This window comes from Monopterus albus, unplaced genomic scaffold, assembly GCF_001952655.1.
Source record: "Monopterus albus unplaced genomic scaffold, M_albus_1.0 scaffold184.1, whole genome shotgun sequence".
Classification (NCBI taxonomy): domain Eukaryota; kingdom Metazoa; phylum Chordata; class Actinopteri; order Synbranchiformes; family Synbranchidae; genus Monopterus; species Monopterus albus.
The window spans coordinates 728,536-753,526 of record NW_018128064.1 but is presented as its reverse complement, the minus strand read 5'-3'; the positions used below and the strand labels follow the sequence as shown (position 1 = coordinate 753,526).

The following is a 24,991-nucleotide window of genomic DNA, read 5'->3' as shown; positions in this document are numbered from 1 at the left end:
TTTGTGTGTTGGCTAATGTTTTCAACTTCAATCTGAGCCGTTTGATATGAGCTCTGTGTGTTAAATGAAATGGCCAGAGTGTGCCTCATTTATTTAATTCCCTTCATTCCCTTCCTGTACATTCCGCTGAATGTGTGACTTTGTTCTTTTGGAATGTGGCCCAGTGTAGACCCAGGGCAGGTGGGTATTAATATGAAAACACACATCCAAGCCAACGCAGTCTATCTCTCATAATCAGACACCTCATTTAGTTTGTTTTGATCAAGGTATACAACCCAGAAAGAGTTTTGTGCAGAGACAAGGAGCGTGAAAGAAAGAAAGAGAAGGCAGGCTTTTCTTTCTCAGAGTTCCCCATGTCAGTCGTGTAAGAAAGCCGCCAAACCAATAATTTTGTCAAGTTCTTTTTTTAGCGGAGCGGGTGAAGCGTCTTTGGATTGCCACATGTATAAAGGCAGCCCATATAAAGCCATTCACAGCACTGAATGAACATGCCATCTGTGGGGCTTTCTTATTTCCTCTTCTCTTTTCTTCCCCTCCCTTTTCAAGCCTTGTAATCAAATTTGAGCAAAATCAAATGGCGGGAGGATAGAGGGAGAGCAGTGGGGGGGTGGGAGGGTTCAATGAAAGTACCTTTTGTTGGTCTGAAACGAGCAAGTAATTTACAAAATGCCCTCCCTTTGTGCAGGGGGCTAAGGGAAGAAAGAAATCAGTAGCTTTTAGAAGCTAGGCCTTGCGCTGCGACGGGCAAGATAATGAAAGCCGTCTTGTGTTTGTGGGCTAGAGAGCATCTCAAAGGCAGACTGGGCCCTGGCTCAGGGTTAGCTCGGCTGCTGGAAAAAAAAACACTCTCCTCTGCGTATGTGCCTGTGTTTGTGTGTTTGGCAAAGAGTGGCAAAACAGGACGGCTGTGCCCGGCTACTCTTGGCAGAGACACTCCGAGGAACAGGCAGTGTTGTCAGTGCTGAGGAGAGAAGAGGGATAAAAGAATGGTTTCACCGGCTCTGAAGGCTGCTGATCTCCTCTTACCTGTTGTCCTGTTGCAGGTGTGTCTGGCCGGCCCTGCATTCAGAGGTGCAACACTGCCGTGGAGGAGTCTGGAAGAGAGATGGAGATACAGAGGAGGTGGAACATCCTGCAGACATCATTGTGATGAGAGATTATGAGGGGCAGGAAGCCGACTGTTTCCTTCCTTCTGTTCCTCTGCGTAGACGTCTCGGAGTAGAACACCTGGCTGGTGAGGACACACAGCGTCTACCTGCTTGGATCTGCTGGATTATTGCCTGGGTGACATCTGGCCAGACTGCTGTCATGGAGTAATACAGGTCAGACCATTTGGAATAACAGTGAATTTCTCTTTGTGCAAACTGAACTTGGTCCACTGACTTATCGACTGAGAATCAGAGTAACTAAATATAATTGACAGATGCTGCATTGCACAGGTAATTTACCCAGTGCACCGAAGATGTAGTCAGAGCAATGGCAATTTGTTACCTGACCGGAAGAGTTCAGCTACGTTGGGTCCAGTTTTGATCTTGAAAATTATTGCTCATTCTTGAAGTTGTCATTAAAATGCATTTAATATCAAGTGTGTCTGTGTCTGGCCTACAGGTTTGTCCCTGGTTTACAGTGAATGGACAGTTACTTGAAGTCTCGTCCTGCTGACTGGTGAGTTTTGAGAGTTTATATCACAGATGTTACAGATGTTTATTGCTTCCCTCTATCGCTTCCTGTACACACTCGCTCAGTCTGCTCTACAGGATCTATGCCTGTTTCACGCTGTCACTCTGTCTCACCCATTGCTCAGTTGTTTGACTTTTTTTCTTAGATAGCTGTCGCTTCTCTCCCTCTTACTCAGTGTATATCTCATGTGCCATCTGAAGTGCTTGAATTAAATTATGGTGGTTTACTATAGTCTTTTCTTTATAGCTAAAAGCATGAATCAGATTTATATAATCCATATTAACTTTGCTGTGTTATGATGCTTCTCCTGCTTGTATTTAACTTAAAGCTTAATACTCCTTTATTATCTAATTTTTTTCCCCAAATTCAGCAATTTTTTTTTATTTCAACAACAGAGCTATTGTCTTTGAGTTTGTATTGGTCAGAGTAACAGCTTGAAGTAGGAATCATATTTACCTCAGATAAACAGACAAAGGTGCTCAACAAATGATGTCATGACGCTTCATGCTAGTGGTGATACTGTGAATGCTGGGATAATACTCCCATGTCATCAGTAAGTTGGTATTTCTTCCGTACTTATAAGTTGTCAGTCATGACTGCCAGCATCATGCAGAGTTGGCTGCATTATTTCTATTCTGTTGTAGTGCAATAGATGAAAACAAACTTTTTGTGACTTCTTGTGCCATATGCACCCATAATGAAACAGTTTTTACATGCCATGAAAATCATCTTTAAAAGTTGTCAGAGGTCATTCATTGCAAAAGGTGGTTGGGAAGATGGAGTTATTGTCAAGTTGAGGAAGAGGAAATAATAATTTTAATAGAAGCTAAATGTATCCCAGTGTGACTTGGTACCTGTTTTACCCTCTTACTCCTCAGTTGTTGCACCACACAACTGTAAAGGTTTGGCGTTGTTTTGATTTTTGGTAAAAAATTTTTGTTTTTATTTTTTTTCCTGTCAAATAACCGATGAGATGTGCTGTATATGATGCCACTTTAAAACAGTTTGAGTTATGCTACAGAAGTTTGCCAAACAATTGTTTCAGTGCACAGGATCTCAGTGGAAACAGTTTGAAGCAACAGGCACCTTCTCATAGAGCTGCTGAAAAACATTCTTGGACTAGTAATTACTAGTATATGTAGATACTGCAGGTTGATTTTGTTTTTTTAATAACAAAACTACATTTTTTCCAGTGATACTGCATCAAAACCTTCTTCTTCCTCTCATGTAATATCATTAGAACAAAAACCAGAACTTAACAGTAAAGGTGAAATCTGTATTTATCAACACAGAAATTCATGTATTAAGGTGTGTGTTTGTAGACTCTGTTGGCCCTCTGAGGTTTGATTATTTGTAAGATTAGATCCTACTGACTTGTGAATGTAGGATTTCAAGATGTGAATTTATATCTCTGTAAAATCATCATGGTTACTGTCATACTTTCAGTGGCAAACATTTACTACACACTCTTACTGAAACAATTAATTGATCATCAGTCATGTGTGGTTGAGGGAACTCCAGACATCTTATACATCTATAAACTACAGGGGAGATTGTGGCAGCAGTAAGCTGTTTCATCCTTGGTTGTGGAGGTTGAGTCAGTACTATCTGACTACTGTTAGCTACGTTAGCAAGGAAGCTCATGGGTAAGTTTTAACTTTTAGCAAAAACGTAATGTGACAAATTATTTTTAATTGGTTACTCCATGCTACTTAACTTGGTTAATTATTACAGCTGTAGGACTGCAACTAATGATTGTTTTCATAACTGATCAGTCTGCCAGATATTTTCTCTGGATTAATCAATTAGTCATTAAGTCAAAAATGCCTCAAGATATTCAGTCTACTATGATATAAAGCAGAGAAAAGCAGGAGTCATGTTTGACAGGCTGAAAATTGCATTCTTTTGGCTTTTTTTGCATGAAACATAACCAATGATTAACTGAGTTCCACAATAGTTGCTGATTAAGTTTCTATTAGTTGACAAATTGATTAACTGCAGCTCTGTGCAGCTGGAACATACTGACAAAAATGGGACATAAATGTCAAAACATACTTTAAATAAATAGTTGTAGATTATTGTCCCTACCAGTTCTTTGTCACTCTTTGACCTGTATGACCTGTTGTATGGTGTTAAATTCTGCGTGGTAATAACAAGGTCTGACCGTCTTAAGTTAAGTTTAGTTTGGTGAACGCTACAGAAACTCTGTTAAAGCTTTGTTTGAGACAACTCTGCCAGCCAATCAGTAAAGTTTCACACTCCTCCTCCTTCTCCTATTTTTTTTTTATTCAGGAAACAATAAGCAAGTGATCTATATTCAAATTAGTTGATTTCTCTGTTGGCATATTGAAATGTCAGAATTTGCACTGAAACAAATACACTGGTTAAAATTCAATTGGATCAGATCGGGTAATGAGCTATCTTGGTGTTGCCACACACTAACAGGCAGAGTCCCAGTCTGTCTGGAGGGTTACAGTCACTTAGTCACACGGCATGCATCACTGCTTTGATTGTTAGCAACAGACATCGTTTCCCAGGTGTGTGTGTGTGTGTGTGTGTGTGAGAGAGAGGGAGGGAGACAGGAATACACTGACTTTCCACTATCTTGCTTCTTTGAATTACATACAGTCACATGTCACAGCCTCACAGGATTTCAGCCACATCTTACTAAATACAGTTTAACATTTCTTATTTTTTTAAAGAATTTTTATTGCATTATTTTTATTTACAACATCCTTTTCATTCAGTGAACTTTCAAAATGGGAAACTAACATTAGTGTGTCCCAGTTTGATGCTACACTACATACCAGAACTATACTGGTATTGACTTCGTATTCAAGACAGTTCAGTACATTTAAATTCCTGGAGACTTTCCCGAGTAAGACTTTTTTGAAACAAACACTAGTTTGCTGTTTTAATCCGGTTAATATCTGACCTGCAAGAGTAGTGTGCAGGAATCTTGTTTTATTTATGACCTATTGACAGCAGCTGTATAAGAGGTAATGGAAGGCAAGTTTGTTTGACTGGCATCTTTCAGGCACAACGGTCATTCAAACATTTTATACAAGATTAGGGAATAGATTATGACAACATTTACAGCAATAAAAACTATTAAATTCAATTAAAATAGAGTATCACTAGATAAAATTTTAAGATAAAAAACAGCAAAACAGGAGGATCGCAGTACAGTAATTAGTTACTCGAAACTCACTAAAAGAAATAAAGATGCAGTAGAGAAATGAACTGGAGATGCGGGAGAGCAGGGGAGGTTTTATTTTGGATGTAAAAGTGGCTGTAATTGGGGAGCATTTGGCCTGACAGTAATAAAGCAGCAGCAGCATTTTAAATCCTGTTATAAACCTATATAGCCCTATGCAAGTTTTTGTAAAGATATAGATGTGAAAAATATCTGGAAGTATCAAATATTTCATCGTTATTTCATTTCTTGTCAGCCTTGTCAGTGCTACAAATGATTTTGAGTTTGACTGTAACAGCATCGTCTCTATTAAAGCTCACGGGTTATTAATCTCTGCTAGGTTAGCAGTGTGTTGTGACCTGTACATATCCCTGAGGACCCCCTAATAACCACTAATGGGCTGTTAAAGTAGTGGGCGGAGCCTGTGCCGCTCATGACTGGATGGTCAGGTCTCACCACCAATTACAGCTCATTGAACAGGAGAGGCCGATTACATTTGAAATGTGTGTGTGTGTGTGCGCGAGGGTGCACCTGCATGTGGGTGTGTGTGTGTGTGTGTGTGTGTGTGTGTGCATCTGTCAGTCAGGCTCCTCTTCCACCCAGCTAGCTGTGTATAGGCAGTCATTAGCAGCAGCAGCCAGTCATTAAGCCCGTCATTTCCTCTGTCTGCCGGCTGACCTACTGATTTGGACAGCTTCTGTACTTAACCTGTGAACTCTGAGTCCCCCGGTGACTCCACATGAGGAGTGTGTGTGTGTGTGCATGTGTGTGTGTGTGTGTGAGAGAGAGAGAGAGAGAGAAAGTATGTGGACGCACTGGAGGGTTGTAGAGGGTTTTATAATAAGCTCCAATATAAAAGAAAGGAGATACATCTGATGTAGGCATATGCAGGTGCTGGTAAAATCCATAGATAAAAATGACACCAAAACAGCAGGAAAATAGAGCAAAATTAATACAGAGCACATCCTCTTGGATAGGTCTTTCTGTTTCTGTTGTGTGGCTACATAAATATGACTTACCAATATGATCAAAGACCATAAATGCTACTTTGCCTCAAGACTGACAGTAATTCCTGGGTAGTTCCACTGAGGCCTGTAATAAAATCTGCAAGTACAGGTGTCTGACAGCACAGACAAAGAGATCTGTCAATTAGAACACCTGTATGTAAATAGATGGAGTAGGGTATTACATGTACAGTATACTGTATGTGTATATGTTGGCCAACTGACAGAGTAGTGTAAAACATATGTTCCTATTGTTTTGTTGTTTCACTTGTGACAACAGACTTCTGAACTGTGCACTAGCATTTTGATCCATTAACACTGTAGCCATCAGAAATTGATCAGGTTGGTGCTTTGTGAAAGCTCTTGATCATGTGTGAAGGCTGATCGTAGCTATATATCAAAACACGCTCGGTTTTCTTTTATGACTCTTTGGAGATTTGGACCATTTTTTTCTACTTTACGTGAGCAGTTTTTGGTTGGCAGGTTACACTGACTAGCAGTGTGAAGTGCTAGTAAAGATAAACAAATTTCCCCTTTAAACTACCCAGCAGAAGCACACCGGTAGACAGGCTTAAATGATAGAGAATTCCAGTGTAAATGGAAAAGGTGTTGGGGATGTGTAGCATGCCTGAAATGTACGAGCACGGCACAATTAAAATGTAATTTCTTTGAGACTTTGGCAGGGCTTGTTTCCCTTGAAGTGGTTCTTTTCCTACAAAGCTGCATTTCCCTACTTTCAGTATATATGTATTTAATTCAAACATATTCTGTACTTTGTTACTCAGTGTGTGTGTGTGTTTGCATCTTGGACTTTGAAAACCTACTGTAGAACTAATGTATGCTCACACTCCCTGAAGTTTTAAACAGGTGTGTGTTGGTCCCTTCATTTAAATATGCACTAATACCTTCTGACTTCTCCACTGCTGGGATTAACCCCGCACTACTTTGTCTTAGCAGCCACTTGCTGTGGCTCTCAGGAAACCTCCTCAAGACCTGCTAATGGTGATAGAAGCTGAAATTAGGCAGCTTTCTGCCCCAAATCTTTTGCATTAAGACAGCTGTCACCTTGGCCTGTCGGGGCCACGTTAGCGGTACAGCTAATCCAAAAGCTAGCAAAGTCAATTAGTCAGACCTTAAGTTAACTAATGCTACCTCTGCTCTGCCTTGTCTTCTTGAGATAAAGTAATGAGGATGCAGAGGGGTTAAGGAGAAGTTTGGTGATAGTGTACTGGAGTCTCCGGTACCATTTATAACAGCTGACCAGTGGATACCTCAGTAAATACAGTGACTCTCATGGTAGAAGGGTAGGAATCAGAGGGGTATTGTCTGAGGACGATAAGACAATGAGAGGCTTTACAGAGTTGTATCTGTGGGCGAGGATGGAGAGACTCACACAGTAACACCTGCTATCTAGATGTGACACCTCAGCTGCCCCCAGAGCGGTCTAAGCAGTGTTAATATTCCCTTTTGTCTTGTCCTGATAAGCTAATGAGGGTTATAGCATGGGGTGATGAGAGCGTTAAGAGCTGCATTAGTGCATTTATGCTCACAGAAGAGCTGCCAAGTCTGTAGATAGTAACACAGCATCTATCAAATGCTCGGCCTGAGGTCGCCTGAGCTTTCAGACATAACATAACCTTCTCATCTTTAGACTTAGAATTTATTTCTTTTTTATGCAGTACATAGTTTAGCCAGTATACCTTTTTGATAGAAGACAGTTACAGTTTTTAGGCATACATTATGTTCTGTAATATTCTTAGATCTGCTCTTCTTTTCTGTTGTTTATTGTGTTTAGAAGTGCTTCTAATATACAGTATTTCAGGTCACTACAGGAGAGTCTCTACCCTTTTGGGTTCAGTTGAAAAATGAAATATCACAGTGTTGTAGATCCAGATTTTACAAACTAAGACAACTCCTGCCTTATTTATCATAAACTGAGAATCTTATTCTGGTATATAAGATGGTTACTGGGATACTGAATCAGAAATTATTTGCAGTGTTGGAGCATTGTTGTAAAAATGTAAAGTCTGGTAGTCTGTGTGCTGTTGTGTTGTTTATTTTCAGTTAATTTCTTCATTTCGTGAACCCCCTTCCCTCAATTCTCATAACCTTGAACACATTTCAGGCACAGAAATTTTCCTTGCTTTAAGCCCTGAGTGATGATATATCAGCAGTGTGTTCAAACTTGTTTCCACTGTCCTCAGGTGGCCAAAATGTGAGCTATTTAGCGCTCACATTTTGATTGATTTGGAATTTACATCATAGTTTTAATTTAACCAGTATCTCCCATTAGCTGTCCTTCTGAACCAGCATGTACAAAAACACTACTAAACATGGCCTTGACCTGTTAATTGTAAAACAAACACATTATCCAGTTAAAGCCACCCTCCGTTTAGGTTTTTAGCTTTATTAACATTAGTTTCAAAGCTCTTGATGTTACCATGGTACTGCAGTCACATTCAGTTCAGCCATATTTCATATACGGATCCAACAAGGCCACCAAGAACATCCAAAGTGTGTCTTCTGTCAGTGTCCGAATACTGTTGGTATGATACAGAAGAAAGTCGAGAAATCAGAACTCTCATTTTGTACTTGATTTCAAAAGTCTTTAGACAACTAAGATGTCAAATAAGAAAGCAGGTAAATGCAGCTAGAAGCAGTTAACTTGATCCTCTGTGGTCAGTTGGGTTTGTTCTTACGTGAAAAATAAGATTGCATTTGTACTAACTTTATTTGATGGTAACCTTTGTCCCATTTCCTTAAAACTCTGCACTATCTCACTTGTGTAACAATGTACATATTTTGCTGCTGTCTCCTTCAGTTGGGGCTGTTGTCTGTAAATGAAACATCAGGGCTGTTGCACAGTAATTTTTCAGGTTAATTTTGATTTGACAGCTGTTGCAGCTGTTCTACCCACAATCATAGCAAATGGACCAGTGGGTGATGTACATTTAGGTGGACTAGGCTTGTATTTGTTGATATTTTAACATTATAAAAGCACATTACAGCTTTAAAGGGAAGTGCCACATGTGAAGATAGTGATTGCTGTGAAGCATCATACAGTATTTTCCACTGTACTCTAACAACCTTTCATATATGTCAAAAATAAGAGAGCAACTCTACAGGGTGATTATTTGTTACTTTTTATGCCACAAACTTAACTACTGTTATTTTTTGGATGATTGGTGAACATGGAGTTCTTGTGCATCTTTTTGATGTCAATTTTTTTTGCAATCAACAGTGTACTTGAGCTTCTTTGACTTACTCTTTTCTGAAAAAAAAATCTACTGCAAAACTATGGCATAAATACTGTTTTGTAAATTAAATGATTGATCACACAAAATATGGGAGTTTTGGACAGATTTGTTTAACTGCTGGTTCATTGCAAATAGAGAAGTGGCCTCATTTCTAAATCTACATTGTAAATTTTGTTTTCATCTATGGCCTTGTTGTTCTCCTGCTACTGTCTTTTGTCCCCTCTCACTCACCTTTATCAGTTAATCTGCTCTTGTCCTTTCAGTGTCTGATTGAGGTGTTGTTTGCCAACACTGCCTTCATCCACTGTCTTAGAGGACTGTTATCTTAAACAGAATGATAGTGAGATTTAGTCAGGACTAATATCTTTTCTCTCTTTGTACTTTCAGTACATTAAACAGAATGATAGTGAGATTTAGTCCATCCAAATCCAACCTTGAACACAAAAGATATTAGTCCTGAAACCACACACATGCAAAACATTGTCTGTCATTCTCTTCACTTCATAGTTTATTGTTGCATGTTATTAAAACCACATTTTCAGGATCAGAGTGTCGCAGCACTCGACATTCAAACAACAATGTGGATAGTGGATTATCCATAATGGGCACATATTTAATCTGAGAGTAGTGAAGTGGTTGGAAAATAGAGGAAAGAGGGGGGTAGGAACTCTACCTTCTATGGGATATACAGTGTATCATGTATTGCATTATGTTTTACCTTTTATATTTCTGTTTTTCTACATTATGCCCATTTGTAAAATTGTTTTTTTTTGTTATTGCTTTTTCATCTTTATGGCTCTCAGCCATTTTAGCACCTTAGAAATAAACTGATTTTGATCTTAAGGAGGAGGTCATTAGAAAGAAAGAGCATCACTGACCAAATGACACAAGAAGTGAATGAAAGGTGTACAGAAATCAAACAAAACATTGCTGTCTTTGTGTGTGTGCTACCTTCAAGAAGACAAAGTGTGTGTGTGTTTGGGGGGGGTCTATACCTAATGGTGCAGATGATGAGGCTGAGGATGAGGTCTCTTGTAATCGTCTGCCATCCATCAAACGCCAAGCTGACAGCATCACAATACACAGCCTGGGCAGGGGAGGGACAAATGATTAGGGGTGAACACACACAATCAAGAATGCAGAAACACATGCATGCACAAAGTAATGTAAACAGATGTAATGCCATAAACAATTATGAAATGTTTAAATGGGTCCTGCTAATGACAAGTTTCTGAGTAAAGTGTTGGCTGTGTAAAGTGTTGGCTTTGCATGTGACACTGTTGATTCATAACTGCTGGGAGATATGACTGTGTTACAAAACAGTCCTCTATTACTGACCAAAAACCACTTCTGCACACCCTCACGCACACGTTTTAGTTTTTCAGCTTGAGTCCTTCATCTGAGTGCATTTACAGGCTTAGTTTGGCAAAACATGTTGATAGTGCAATAAACAGTTTAAAAAAAAAAAAAAAAGAGTTCATTTTTCATCGTTCCTACTGCCAAATAGTACTTGCAGTGACATACCAGCTGTGAGGTTGAATAGACCTACATCTAATATTGATTGGAAGTTGTGTGTGTGAGCGTACAGGTGTCTGTATGTATGTGAGAACCATCCGTTGTGGTTGATGGCAGTGTATGCAAGCCTCTTGAGGCCTCAAGGCCTATCAGCTATCATATACACACATATGCACACACACATACACACATCGACTGGCACCCTGCTCTGCTTTTAGAGCCATTACTGTCAAACAGCTGTTAGCACGTCAAGAGAAGTGGTGTTGATGGGATAGAGTGAAGGAGGGAGAGAGGCTGAGGGATAAATGGTCAGGGCCAATAGATAGATGGATGGATAATTGGATGTAGAGAAAAGAGGGAGGGGTGCGAGGGGTGAAGTGGTGGATGTGTGAATGCAAGGTGGAGGGAGAGGAAGGGGTGAAGGGCTGGGTTCGGCCTTCTCTAAGTGAAGACAGATTGATGTGGGTGTCAGAGAGGACTCCAGAGAGGAACAGCCCTTTATTTGACAGTCAATTATCAGATAGACCCAGTGGCCTTGCAGTCCACAGCTGTCGCCCTCATACAGTACGCAAGTGGGTTTCAAACACTGGCTCAGCACCCAGAGGTGGGCAACTGGAAGATTAAATGAGGCCCTAAGAGAAAAATACTGGTTTCAGTTGTTTTTGTCAGTGTGCTCTGTATGATGTTGTAGCCTTTGTGGCCTCTTTATGTCCTTAAAAACAGGCCAGTAGTAGAAATGTAAAAAACTGACATTGACACATAAGATGCTTTGCTAGAGTAGAACAGCTTGAATGCTCGTTGGAACAAGAGGATGTCCCTTCAGAGAAGCTGAATTAAAATCTATTGCCATTGCAACAAACGTTGCAGGAGCTTGTCTTGGAGCTTGTCTTGAAGCTCATTGTTCGGAACTAATAGGACAACATTCAACTCAGAAAACAAATGAAACCATGGTACAAATGAAAAGCTATTAAAATACACATGCACATATAAACGAGAGGCTAAACCAAAAGTGTGGTTGATTTTAAAGTGACAAAAAACTGACATCGACACAAGATGCTTTGGTAGAGTCACACAAGTCATCACTGTGTGATGCGTGCCTGTCTATGTGCGTGCACAATGCTCGTGCACGGTGTTTGTTATACCCTGGGACGCACTGTGCAGGATATGCAAAGCTTCAAAAATAAAAACATGACATTGTGTTCATTGAGTGTTGTGCACATCAATACAAGTATTTATAATAAATACCATTTGGATTAGTGACCGTGCGCAAGCAGATCTGTTTCCTCAGTAACGTCCTCTTATGACGTCTGACCTGGCAAGTCCACCAGTATGCTAGCAATCTACCAAATATTCAAACTCTCATGTCTCTTAAAGGAGATGTGAAGCTACACACTGATTGGATAATTGCATGTTATGCCCAAAACACAGCCCTTCTTTAATGAGTTGATCAACTACAGCCCTTTTGCTACTTGCACGGGTATTTGAACCATTTTTCCTCTTTGTCAAATTACCTGAAATGAACATGGACGCACCCATACACCACTTGCGCCAATACATCTTGATCAGATGATGTGGATCCTCAAAAATAGGGCCCTTGCTCTCAAATATCTTACATTTTCATATTGTTTGATAGTATATCTTTGTCACATTTCAGTTTGACAGTGTTGCCAAACATAATGAACAAAATTAGTGTTTTTTTCACCTCTGGCGTGTCTCATTTGATAAACCCATACAACATAGAAAGCAATATTTCCCTTTTTGTTATCGCCAAACATGCTGTCAGTGTAGCAGGTCCTTTTAGTAAAGCTGATTATAAAGCACACTTGATGGGAATGGTGAAGTTTTTGAAGGGGCTCAGAGAGTGCAGCGGCCTTGTAGACAAGGTCAGTGGAGTTCTGTTTCTATTGGCTAGGCTCATGTGTGCCATTCAATGTTTAGCCTTGAGAGCTGGGATGCCACAGCCAAGTGTTGTGAAAAAAAGCATACACAAATCGATGTGATTAGCACCCATAGGAAGAGATGCATGAATAGCTATACAGTACAATGTTTTGTTGTCTTTACCAGTGACAGTGGTAGTTGTAGCCCATTTAAGCCAGGCTGGCATCTTGAAGCCATTAGCCTGTAGGTGATTACAACAAACAATATAACATTTCTATTTAAAACCACTAGATGACACTTGGATAACAGATTTTACTTTCACATGAAGAAAATGCATGCATATATCAAACAAACGTACCACTTGCAAAGGAAAAACTTGAAGTACTGCTTCACGGCTGTATGCCTCTGACAACCAATCAAATTCACAGGTATGGGACAGACCATGACCTTTGACCACCAAAATCAGTGCACTTCCTTTCTTTGGACAACCTTGAAACGGCAATTCATGCATTTGTTACTTCTAGGCTTGATAATTATAACGCTCTGTATGTTGGGGTGTCCCAAGCCTCTCTGTCTTGTCTTCACCTCATTCAAAATGCTGCTCTCTGCTTTCTGACCAATACATGGAAACGTCAGCACATAAACCCCAGTTCTGTGCTCTCTCCGTTTACTTCCTTTGTGGTGCAGGATCACTTTTAAGATTTAACTTTTTCTACGTTTAATTAATATCATCTTCATAAATACATTAGCAACTGGACAAACAAAGCAAATGGACAGGCAGAAGAATTTTTCCATCAGTATTTGGCTCGCTGTTTGAAGACAAATGGTGATCTTCGTTCTTTTTTTGGAGGCAAAGTGGTCTGTGTCAATGTCTTACCTGCTACACTTGTTGCTACAGTAACAGCACATCAATAATATTCTCCAATTTCTCATTTGAATGACTTTACAAAGTTATTATTATTATTTAGTGTGAGACCAGTGTGTCGCTGGCTAGAGCAGATTTATAGTTTTAATGCTTTAGCCAAATGTTAGCTGTCCACTAGAAGGTATACTATATCCCATGACGTGCTTAAGTAAAGCTGCAAGTGTAGCATAGATTTTATAGTTTGTATAGAAAACTTTTCAGTTACTTCTTGTACCCAATGGAATTAGGGATCTGTGTGTGCTAGGTGTGTCTGAAATGTCAGAGGTTTTAAAAAGCTAACCAAAGCCTCTGTTTGTGTGCATTCTGATTGTCCAATCCTGATCAGTCTGAGTGATCCAAATATGTTAAGCTTATACTAAACCCATGATGAAATAAATCCGACGTCTGCATATATCTTCTTTGCCCAACAGACATGTTAAAATAATTAAAACAGATATTCCAATAATTTGAATAAAGTCAATGAGGTGGCAGCTATGCAACATAAATATAAAATTTCTTCTGTTACCAAGGAAACAACAGTATTCTTATTTAAATTACTTGATGATGAGGTTATGAGTTGCACTGCATTTTAGGGCTGCACAAAGAAGTTTAGACCTTTGATCCCTCAATGAATCAGATTTACTCATAATATAAGAATCGTGGAGCATGAGTGGCAGTGCACTTTATATGTGCATAATAAGTTCCATAGTGACACAGTCGGTCCAGTACAGAGCCTCTGTTATGAAATGTTTTGACTTTATTCTGGATTTCATCAAAGAACATGATCAAAACACTGGGAGCAGGTAGCAGCTCGCGTTCAAGAGCATCAGAGTGAAAACATTTATAAACAGCTCCTTTGGAGATGTAGATAAAATCTAGATCATTTAGTAGCAAAAGCAAATGAAATTAGAAAAGCAATGATGCATCTTTACAGGGTTAATGCTCGTTATGTAAAGTCATATCAGTGTCTTCTATACATCAAAGCTTTTAACGGGCTTTTAATTTATCTTGTGTCGTCTTCCCGTACTTGTCATTGTTAGAAACATGTTGCTCTTCATCTGCATTAGACTGCTTGTGCTCATTTTCACAGCTCTATCATATTAGATTCTAAAAAGTGTACTCTTGTTTTCATTAGCAGAGCTGTTACGGTCAGTGTTGACTGCATATTCTCCTCAGGATTTATGAATGATAACATGATGCAAATGTCAGAAAAATAACTGTATATTGTGTCTTACTTTTCTGTGACAAGTTTTCCTGGAAATTTTATTTCCAGTTTGCCCACATCTGCATGATATTTTTCTGTTTTGCTAGGCTCATTCTTGAGATACATCTTGTATCTGTAACTCAGTTCTTGGGGCCTGATTTTGTGGAGGCATTTGTTTGTTTGTGTGCACGTGTACATTGTGTGTTTGTGTGTGTATCAGCAGTGTGCTATCAGTGCCCCCTGCAGTAAAACCAAAGGGAATAAAGAGACAAGGGAACGCGAGAGACACCATAGAGGAAAGATAGGGAGAGAGAGGGAGAACAAGAGGATCGTCTTTGTTATCTCTGGCACACAGAGGAACTTAATCACAGTCCTATGACAGAGAGGTCTTATAGCAACGACCAGATCCTGTGTACAGTGGAAACCGTAATATAGAAACCTTGCTGCACCGCTCAAACAGTGCACAAGCTGAGTCCATTTTGATGTTTGTTAACAGGTAATATGCAGTATGTACAGTGGAATACAAACAAGTCTAAACATGAAAACAAACCAGGTCTTATACGGCAGCACTCAACTGGCCGATTGATAGTGAGACACTGAAATGAACACAAAGATGGTTAATTGTTTTTAAAGATGTAGGCTACTTGCCATTGTCACTACCGGGCAGTGTTGTCCTTTGTAATATCAGGTAACTGCTTGACAGTTTTGAGACTTTTTTATAAACACATGTTTTATAAAACAATTTATAAAACGGCACTTGTTTGATTTATTCCTTTATTTGCTCGGTAATATCTTTGTGAAATTAATTCCTTGTACATAGGACTGTAGTTTAGTCTTTTTTTCTAATCAGTGAGTGATGTGTCATCTTTAATTTATAAAATTTTTAAATTTGGGTTTCATAGCTTTTGCCATAGCCTCATTTTTAGATCGTGATTGTCTCGCAATTGAGACTGAGCAGAACATGCACTCAGTTCGTTTTAAGACATTTTTGCACAAAATATCACATACTGGCAACTTGAGTGTAAAAATGTTGAGAGCAATAGCATTGGTTTTTAGAGCAGGACTTCAAAAACCTGCAGCCCACACTGAGTTTTATCCAGAGGGTAAAGTAGCTTTGTTCTGTCAACCAGTATAGGCTTCAGTTTGAATAAGAAATAAAGAGCAAAATCCCATTGACACATATCTTAAAATATAAATGTCAGTTGTTGTTTAATTCTTCTATCTCAGTTTCTATTAGTGCTTCCACTTTGACTACTTGTGTGTTTTAAGTCTGCAAACCGATGCTACTGCCGCCATCTTCAGTTGTAAGATTCATTCAACAAGATGCAGTGATTTATTTTCTGAAAGTTGTGCACACAATAATACAAACAAGTAATACAAATACCAGTTAGTTTTAGATTTTACACATCTGTATTCATCTTGCTGAGTTAAATATATGTTAAAAGATGTCACCAGTTTTATTTACCTTACTCAAATTGACCTATAATTTCCTTTTCTGTTGAACAAGTATGAAGCTTTGGAGCTGCTGTTTTCTGGGTCTCTGTTGCTCTGTGGCTTTTCTGCCCTCAGTCTTGTCCTGTTTTAGAGGCAGCCGGGGCTCCAATAGATGGCATCATAGCACTAGACTTCAGTCGTCCTCTCAGCTCTGCTGTGCAGCACTGTGGTGAGATGCTGCTCGTGAGCCGGGAGCCAAGCTTGGATGTGGGCCGCATTAATAAACTAACACAAAAACAGTGTCACAGGAATTTGTCGTGGTTTTACTTCTTAAAAGGTGATACCAAAATATTTTATTTAAAGGTTTATTATTTGATTTCAGATACCGAATATAGGCACATTGATTGTGCCTCAGAGTTGTTTTAGATTGTTATTTATAGTGACAGAAAACAGCACTCTGCTTCCACTCATCTTTAGACCCAAAGAAAATTTCAGGACAGAAGAGACAGCATTTAATAAATAAATCTGTTTATACAAATGCTTTTTAAATGCATTGTAAAATCTGTTTTCTGGGAACGCCTTGGCATTCCCCCGGAGGAGCTGGAGGAAGTGTTTGGAGAAAGGGAAGTCTGGGCATCTTTGCTCAGACTGCTGCCCCCGCGACCCGGTACCGGATAAGCGGAGGGAAATGGATGGATGGATGAATGGAAAATCTGTTTTATGTCTTCGGAATTAAAGAAAATATCACTTTGCAACAACCTTTATTATGGGAACTTTAGGTCCTACAAGTGCTCATTTTTCATAAGTAAAATTGGTGATTTATTTGGATATGAGACAGGAAATAAGACTCTATATCACATCTAATTTCTTTGCTAATTTGAGTATTGCACTGTTATGGAGTGGCCTCTTGAAGCCAGTCAGTCCTGTAACTCAGTGTGATCCACTGTACTACTGACAGTTATGACTCGGGATTATAACCTGTGTGTGTCTGTGTGTGTGTGTGTAGCCGTGTCATCACACCATGTCTCTGTAATGTGATTAATCACACTCCATTATACTGCCCTCATTTGTCCCACAATGCTCTGTTTTATAGAGAATTAACACAGGTTTTTATTGGCTCGCGTAATAAATCAACAACAGCACCTTGCTGCTCACATAAAATAATATTATTTGGCTGACAAAACAAGCGCTTCTGTCAGTTTGGCTTCAGAGCAGCCGTCCTTAAGTCTGTCATTCTCGCTTTCAACTGAAGATATGTGTGTGTTGGTTGACTGTAATGTGTTTTTGTGTGTGTGAATCTCCCGCTGGTTTGTTTCGTGCAGACACTCCAGAAAGGAGAAAAGATAGTCAGCTTGGATAATGGAGCGTTTCTCTACAGCAAATGTATAAAAAGGGCTCCTGAAATGACATATGATTGTGGCCTAAAACAGGCTGAGACAGAGAGAGAAAGAAAAAAAATGTATTCATTAGAAATTACATGTGGTTTGAAGGAGTGCCCTGTGTCCTTTCAGTGTGCCTGAATGTTGTGATGTGAATTTGTGTTTGGCTCATAAATAGAGAGAATGCAAGGGAACGGCCGGAGAAAAAACAAACACAGGCAAACATCTATTTTACTATTTCTTTTATACTCACACTGATTTTCTGTAATCTTTAAGGTGCCAAAGGGAGTTCTCATTTTCTTTTTAAGTGAAGAACGTCCTGTCTGATCACACATGTTTGTTTTGTCAATATATATTTTTATATGATAAGGAAAAGAAGATATAATAATGTCTAATCTTTATGTGAAAATGTATATAAAAGTACTGTTATAACTATTTATTTTTTAGCCTAAATTATATTTCTACTACTATTGTAATTATATAAAACACTGCATCACAGTAATTCTGTAGAGAGAAAGAAACTTCTGACATTTTCTTTTACTGTAAATAACGACAACAGTCAGCTTTTGTGTGGCTGCATTTTACTTCTGTGATGTCGGTATCACATAGCAGTACTGAAATATTTAAAAGGTGAAAGCTCCTCTCTGGATTTTGTCTTTTTCCTCAGATAGAGGTATCATATCAAAACGACAGCCGCTCCTTTTAATGTCCTTTAATGTCATTTAAATCTCTAACTGTTGTGTGCAGACTGATAATCTTCCTCTTTGTGATCTGAGGACTAATGAGACCTCTCCTCTCTGCCTCTCTGTGGTGAAGTCTCCATCCTAATTTCTTAATGCTGAAACACAAAGACTTGGCTCCAGTGTGGCCTCAGTGGAGATCCCGCACTGACCATGATTTGATTGAATAAAAAAAAAAGAAAGAAAGAAAAAGAGAGAATAGGAGGAGGTGGGGGAGTGGAAAAAAATAGAGACAGAGAGAGAAATAGCAGCGGTGCCAAGCATTTTTAAGGCAGTATTGATGAAAGGCTATAATTTTAACCAATTAAAGGGATGTAGGGAGGGAGAGAGGCTTGATTTTTACACCAACAGGTCGCACCTTTGCATGCACAGAGGACAAAAAATACACCAATCTTCTTTTTACGCTGCACCTCCACAGCAATGTCACATCACTGATTAGAACAGAGAGGAAAATCTGGAATAATTTGTAATACCAGATGAGAGGAGGGAGACCTTTAGAGGAGCGAGAGGAGAACAGTGTCATCAGCTATCCCGCTAACATCGCCGCTCAGCCTAAAGGTTAAGGCAAGACCTCGGCTGCTAGGCATGAACACAGAAATGAATATACATGTAGGAGCTCACTGTGGAGATAAAGAAACACGTGTTTTTCTTATTTTGTCATTGAGGTATTTTAGGTGCTGCAAAATATATACATTTTTGTTACTGTTTACTGTATATCTCACTATGGCTTTTCATAGATTAGGGTGACAAAACACTAAATCACATATTTATATCATGTAAGACAAAATGCCAACATAAAAAAGGGAATATTATTGCTAGAGCTATTACTGCTACAGCAAAACAAAGACAAATCAATGAATTTCTCATCTGGTTAATGAAAAATTGTAGCATTAGGAGGACCTGAAGTCCCAGGGTCCATCAGATATGCGATCAGCCTATCAGAGGACTGACAGGGCCAAGCAGCTTGGTTGATAGACACGCCATAATAATCTGATGTACAGTTTCAGAATATGCTATATCAATTTTATGTTGGATAAAAAAAAAAACTATTGGACGCGGTTTGTTATGCAGGTTAAAACTTCATTTTTACCTCTGCCAAAGGTGGTTATGTTTTTGGTTTTGTGTGTTTGTGTGTGTGTGTGTGTGTGTGTGTTTAGCAGGATTACAGACAAACAACTGGATGGATCATCAGCCTACTTAGTGCAGGCATTGGTTGGGGCCAACCCTAGAAGTGGTTAGATTTTGGCTGGAAAAGGGTCAAAGGTCAAGGTCACAAAAATAAATAAATCACAAAAAATCCCCATCTTTAAACATGGAGCAAAACAAACCAAAAAAATCATATCTCTGTTAAAAGGTATTGAAATCATTTGAAATTTGCATATGTAAGGTGGTAAAGTCTATCACCAGACCAGATTCTTGGCAGCCATTTAATGTTGACATTGAACATGTCATATTTTCTGTCATAACTTCGCCAATAATGAAGACAGAACCCTGAAATGAAGGCAGGATCCACAGTATAACTAGCTATCACACCCTAAAAGATGATCTGGATCAAGGATTTTAGGAAACATTTTGTGTTGTTCTGGAACTCATTTTTCACAAGGGACCCATTTGAATGTTGTACCTTGGTGGAGCTACATGTGCTCTTGTTTAAGATGCATCTTCATAAAATCAGTGCAATGGTGGACAATGTCACGATTGTTAGCATTGCCTCCCTGCTGTATGTTTGATACTGCACAGGTAATGCTGTGTATTAGCTTTATTAAGATTTTATATCTGATACACTGATAGCTTTCAGTCTAGTGTTTATTTTGAAATATTTCTCACCTTTTGTAGTTGTTTTGTTTTACTGTGGTCCCTCCAAAAATACAGTCTTAATGAAAGAAACTGAGACAAATAAGACCGAGAGAATCATTTGTTCTTGCACTCTCTTCAACCCTCCGCATTTTTGTCTTTGTAGTCGCGCTTCAGATAATAAGCTTTCTCACTTCTCTGTATGTCTTGTCTTATTTGCATCTCTGCATTTCTTCCCTCCACCCATTGATCCCTTCATCCTGACAGTCCTGAGATTTCAGACTTTCTTTTCACATTCTTTTCATTCCTTCCTGGGCAGATCATTATTGCCTTGTTGAATTTGTTGCTGAGACACACAAACACTGTCTCAAGGGCAACTTTTATGTCACAAATTTCTGTTAAAAAATGTGTACTTTCACTTGTCTTGTAGACCCAGGCAGTTTTTAAATGTATAATTGCAATGTTTTGTATATTTTTCATTTTATTTTAAAGTCTGTCAGGCATTGAATTGGTTCTGCTTATTCCCCCGACACCCAAACAGTCTCATATGTTCCTTCATTACTCGGAGCATGAGTACTGTAGTCTATTTTGATGCAGTCCCATACACACTGCCCTGCTGCAGTAAAACACACATTATACGGAAGTTGCTGGTTCTGGTCTTTATATGGGTCTGTTTGGCAACAAGACAAATGTAAAATAACACTGTTGTTTAACAGAAGTGACAGGGCTTTTCATTCCTGGTTTTGTTTTGGGAACAGGAGAGTCAATTTATAATGATTACTTACAGTACTTACTGTATTTCAGCATTAGACAATTGGATTAGCCTGAACTACATTTAGGTGAAATCTGTTAAATGATTTCTGATTTCCATCTGCTTGGTGATTCACTTATGTAAGAAAACAGGAAGCTCAGCCTCAAGCCAGCTTTGTAAACACTCTCACCGACCACACGAGTGTCTGCTCATACACATTTAATGTATTACTCACAGATCAAATACAGGCTTCTCACCTCTCCCAGAGAGAGTGTGTGTGTGTTATTAACCCCAACACCAATGCTGCTTGTCTGCCAGCATTAACCCCATTATCCTCTCCTCTTTTCCCCTGCTCTCTTCTCCTCCGTTCTCCTCCCTCTCTCTCTGACAGCAGTAATGAAGTTCAATAGGTGCAGTTTTCTCCTCTCTCGTGCTTATTCTTTACTCGTTTTCCCTCTCACTCCATCTCTCTGCAGTTGGCAGTGGCAGAGGTTAGACAAGCACACTCTCTCTCCATCCACCCCTCCCTGTCTCCCTCACCAGGTCCCAGAGGTGCTTTCTGCTTAACGAGCCTGGATATCTGTTTCCTAAAATCAATCGTCTGTCTTAAACGAACATCCCTGACCATCTGCTTCAGGGGCTCACACATACACATACCGCAAAAACACACACATCGCTCTGCCTTTGCCTTGGAGCTCCAGTCCCAATATTTGTTGAGTGTATGATCCAGCAGGCTCATTGAGGGCCCCAGAGAGCTCATGTCAGGGTCCTCCTGAGGCCCCTCAACTTGCCGGGGGCCTCAGACTTGGCCCTGCTCCCTCCTTCCTTTCTTCTCCCTCTCTCCCTTTGTCGCCTCTCTGTTTGATTAATCGCTAAATCTGTGTGACACATGGACAAGGCTTAGGAAACCTGCCAGGGAACTGTGTGTGTGTTTGTGTGTGTGTATCTGGAAAAAGTGAAATGCACAGCTAATCCCTTTAGCAAGCTTTTAGCTGCTACATTGTGTTTGGGTGGTAACAGTGACACTAGCAGACCTGACAGTGATAATCTCACATCTCTATAAGATGCTCTCACCTGTGTTTACCTGTTGACAGGTAATTTTTCCAAACACTTTTTTTTTTAACTAGTCTGGCAGCACACAGCATTTTATTTGACCTTATATTGCAGATATCAGTATTGGTAAAAGCAGTGTTTCTTAAGATTACCAATAGAGCTGTAACATTTAGTGGATTAATCAGTTTGTTGGTTGACTGAAGAATAATTGGCAACTGTTTAATAATTATTGAATCCTTTTTTAAAGTTATTTTTGGGGCTTTTTAGCCTTTATTAACCAGCTATTAATCAATTAGATGAGGAGAGGCAGATAGGAAACGGGAGACAGAGAACCGCGATAGAGCGGCTGACATTGTGAACCCCGAGGTGGTATGTGGTGTGTAACACCATAACCACTCGGCTGTAGGACACCCCTTTTAATAATAATAATTTATTTGTTTATATAGCGCTTTAAAACACCCAAGGGTGCTCAAAGTGCTTCACAACAAAACATATAAAAATAAAAGCAGAACATGTTTTCCTAACAAAAAGGAAAAGTTAAAATTACACAACAAAATGGTCACACTTTTAAATTGTTTTTAAGACAAAAATGTCAAATTCTTCTATTTTCAGCTCCCTAGCTGTGAATATTTTGAGGTTTTCTTAGTCTTTTGTGACAGTAAACATAATATTTTTAGGTTTTGGAATGATTATTGGACATAAGACAATTCATCTTGCAGCTTTTCTCAGTAAAACATCCCCAAAAATTATGCAGTTTAAATTTACAGAACAAGCAATGAGGGAAGAATCAGACTCAACAAAAACAATAAAACAAATGTCTTTAACTGCTGCAAGTTGTGCTTTTATATATTGAATGTATCAATGTGCCAGCTCACTGGCATCAGCACAGGAGCTGTTTAGATCTTCAGTGATACCTTTTGTTGTTGAAACCTAAATTTGGATTGGTCATAGTATTCATACACCACCTCGTCAACACCCTGTCGACAACAGGAAGGAAAATGTTATGAAGTAATTTGGTCGGGTTCACCTAGTAAAAGGTGAAAGCTGAACTCGGACATTTCATATTTTGTGGATAAAAATCACCCTAACAGTGGCACAAAAATGGTCACTTTCCAACTTACTTGATCTGGGCCCTTGCCAGCTTCAGACCAAACCATTGGCATCGCTCTTTAAAATCCCATATCGGTTAAACCCCAGATTCCTCCCCCTCCTCCCTCAAGTCTCTATTGTATTCCTGCATTCCCTCTCCCCCAGCCCCCCTTCAGTAATTACACCCGAAGTCAAAAGACGGCCCTGTCAATCAAACACTCAACTGTCACTTTCTCTGCTTTGTCTCTCACATCTCTGTCTGTCTGTCTCTGTCTCTGCTGATTTCAGGCTGGGCTGTCAGAACGATGCAGGGCTCTTCTGCATTCATTCTATGGTGTGTGTGTGTGTTTGTGTGCGTGTGTGCGCTTATTGGTAATCAGCCTTGTTTGTTGGTGTAGCACAGTGAAGTTTTGCACATACCCAGAGCTTTTAGACTTTGAGACAGGTAGCCATACTATGGTCTCTGTGTGTATGGTTTGTGTGTGAAAGAGCCAGTAAAAATGACCTGGACAGAGACTGAGGCGGTAAAACCTTCTACACTGACACAGCCAGCCAACAGTTTTCTCCTTCTCTTCTTGGGTTAGTTGTGGTTAAATTAGCATGGAAAGATAACATGAATGACTGACAGCTCTCCCCTTCACTCATACATCAACATGAGCCCTTCCAGGCTGAACACACACACAACTCATTGACCTGTCATTGAACATCCATCTTTTCAGTATCAAACACCTGCATTTGTAAGTTTGAAAGGTGCCACTGAAAATGTGTAGCTTCCTCCATGGTGGCTGCAGCTTGGGCATTTAGCAGGTGTAATGAACCCCAATGAGTCATTTTAATGTCCATAAAATATTTATATTGATATACATATGTTCCAATCGTAATTTCTAAATTCAGTTTCCTGTTGATCCAAAGCTGAGGCGACCTGTTTTGCAATATTCTGTCATATGGATCATCAGTAGAGTGGAACATGCTGCAGAAGTGGTTTCTAAAGTTTCTGTGAATGTTTTGGGTCATTTTGACATGTTTTTACTTTGGCACCTGTTTATTCATGTATTATTGTGTACATAACCTTTAATGTTGCTGCTGGTAAAGGTGGAGCTAATTTTATATGCTTATAATTTGAATTATTGCTGGGTAACGTGAAATTTACACCAGGGACCAATAAAACTTATGACCATACTGTATTTTGTTTTATTAGCCTATTTTTGAAAATTAACCAGCAACTACAGTTACCAAATGAATGTAGTGACTACAAAGTACACTCTTTTTCTCTGAATTGTAGTGAAGTATGAAGTAGCAGAAAATGAAAATACTCAAGTGAAGTAGAGATACCACAAAACTGTACTTAAGTACAGTACTTGAGTAAATGTACTTAGTTACATTTTATCTCTGACTGTATGTTATGTGTTTAATAAGTGGAACCCACAAAAATAAGAGAAGAAACAGTCACAGTGAAAATCGTAGCTTGCATGTTGAGAATTTGGTCGGACAGGTGTTTGTGTCGCAGCGACGGCAGCCACTGAGGGTGCAAACTTTCAGATCCACTGTTCAAGCCTTCAGGCAGAAAGGAGAGTTTATAGTCACTTAGATATAGTCACTGTAGTTCTTAAGACATGCTGTCTGGCATGTCGAAAATTAAACATGTTTAGCTGTTCTGAACGGCCGTACTGGAGATCGGAGTGAAAGGCTGGTTGTCATGGAGTGGGGAGAAGCCATCACAGTCTCCCCAGCCACACATTCATAGTGTTGCACAGAGTTGCTTGTATTAACATTGCCACAAATATCCTCTAATAAATGAAAGCACAGAAGATCAAACTCCAGCTCCTCTCAAACCTCTGAGATTTCTAGTAGAGTATTCATTTAAAATTTCCTAAATTCAGAGACTGTTCTGGGAATGTCGGAAGTGTTCAAAGTTAGTTTATGAATAATTTTGACAGGCTTCATTTGTATCTGCAAAAGTTATTTTATAGATATTACATCTAAACACTCACTAATTTGTCAGAATGGCTGATTTAATTCTTTATTGGCTGATCTCTTGAAGCAGAAGTGGACGTTGTGAGATGCAGTCTGTCTTATTTTTGTATGTCAGTCATATACGCACAACCAGACACAC

General features: G+C 39.3%; 1 long non-coding RNA gene across 1 annotated transcript in view; it reads left to right on the top strand.

The window, feature by feature from the left end:
• LOC109969870 (uncharacterized) overlaps positions 1-24,991 on the top strand; it is a 155,587-nt gene that overhangs the window by 8,219 nt on the left and 122,377 nt on the right. The window contains exons 2-3 of the long non-coding RNA XR_002276330.1: positions 1,044-1,322; positions 1,609-1,665. This is a non-coding gene — a long non-coding RNA (uncharacterized LOC109969870). The remainder of the gene's footprint in view (positions 1-1,043; positions 1,323-1,608; positions 1,666-24,991) is intronic.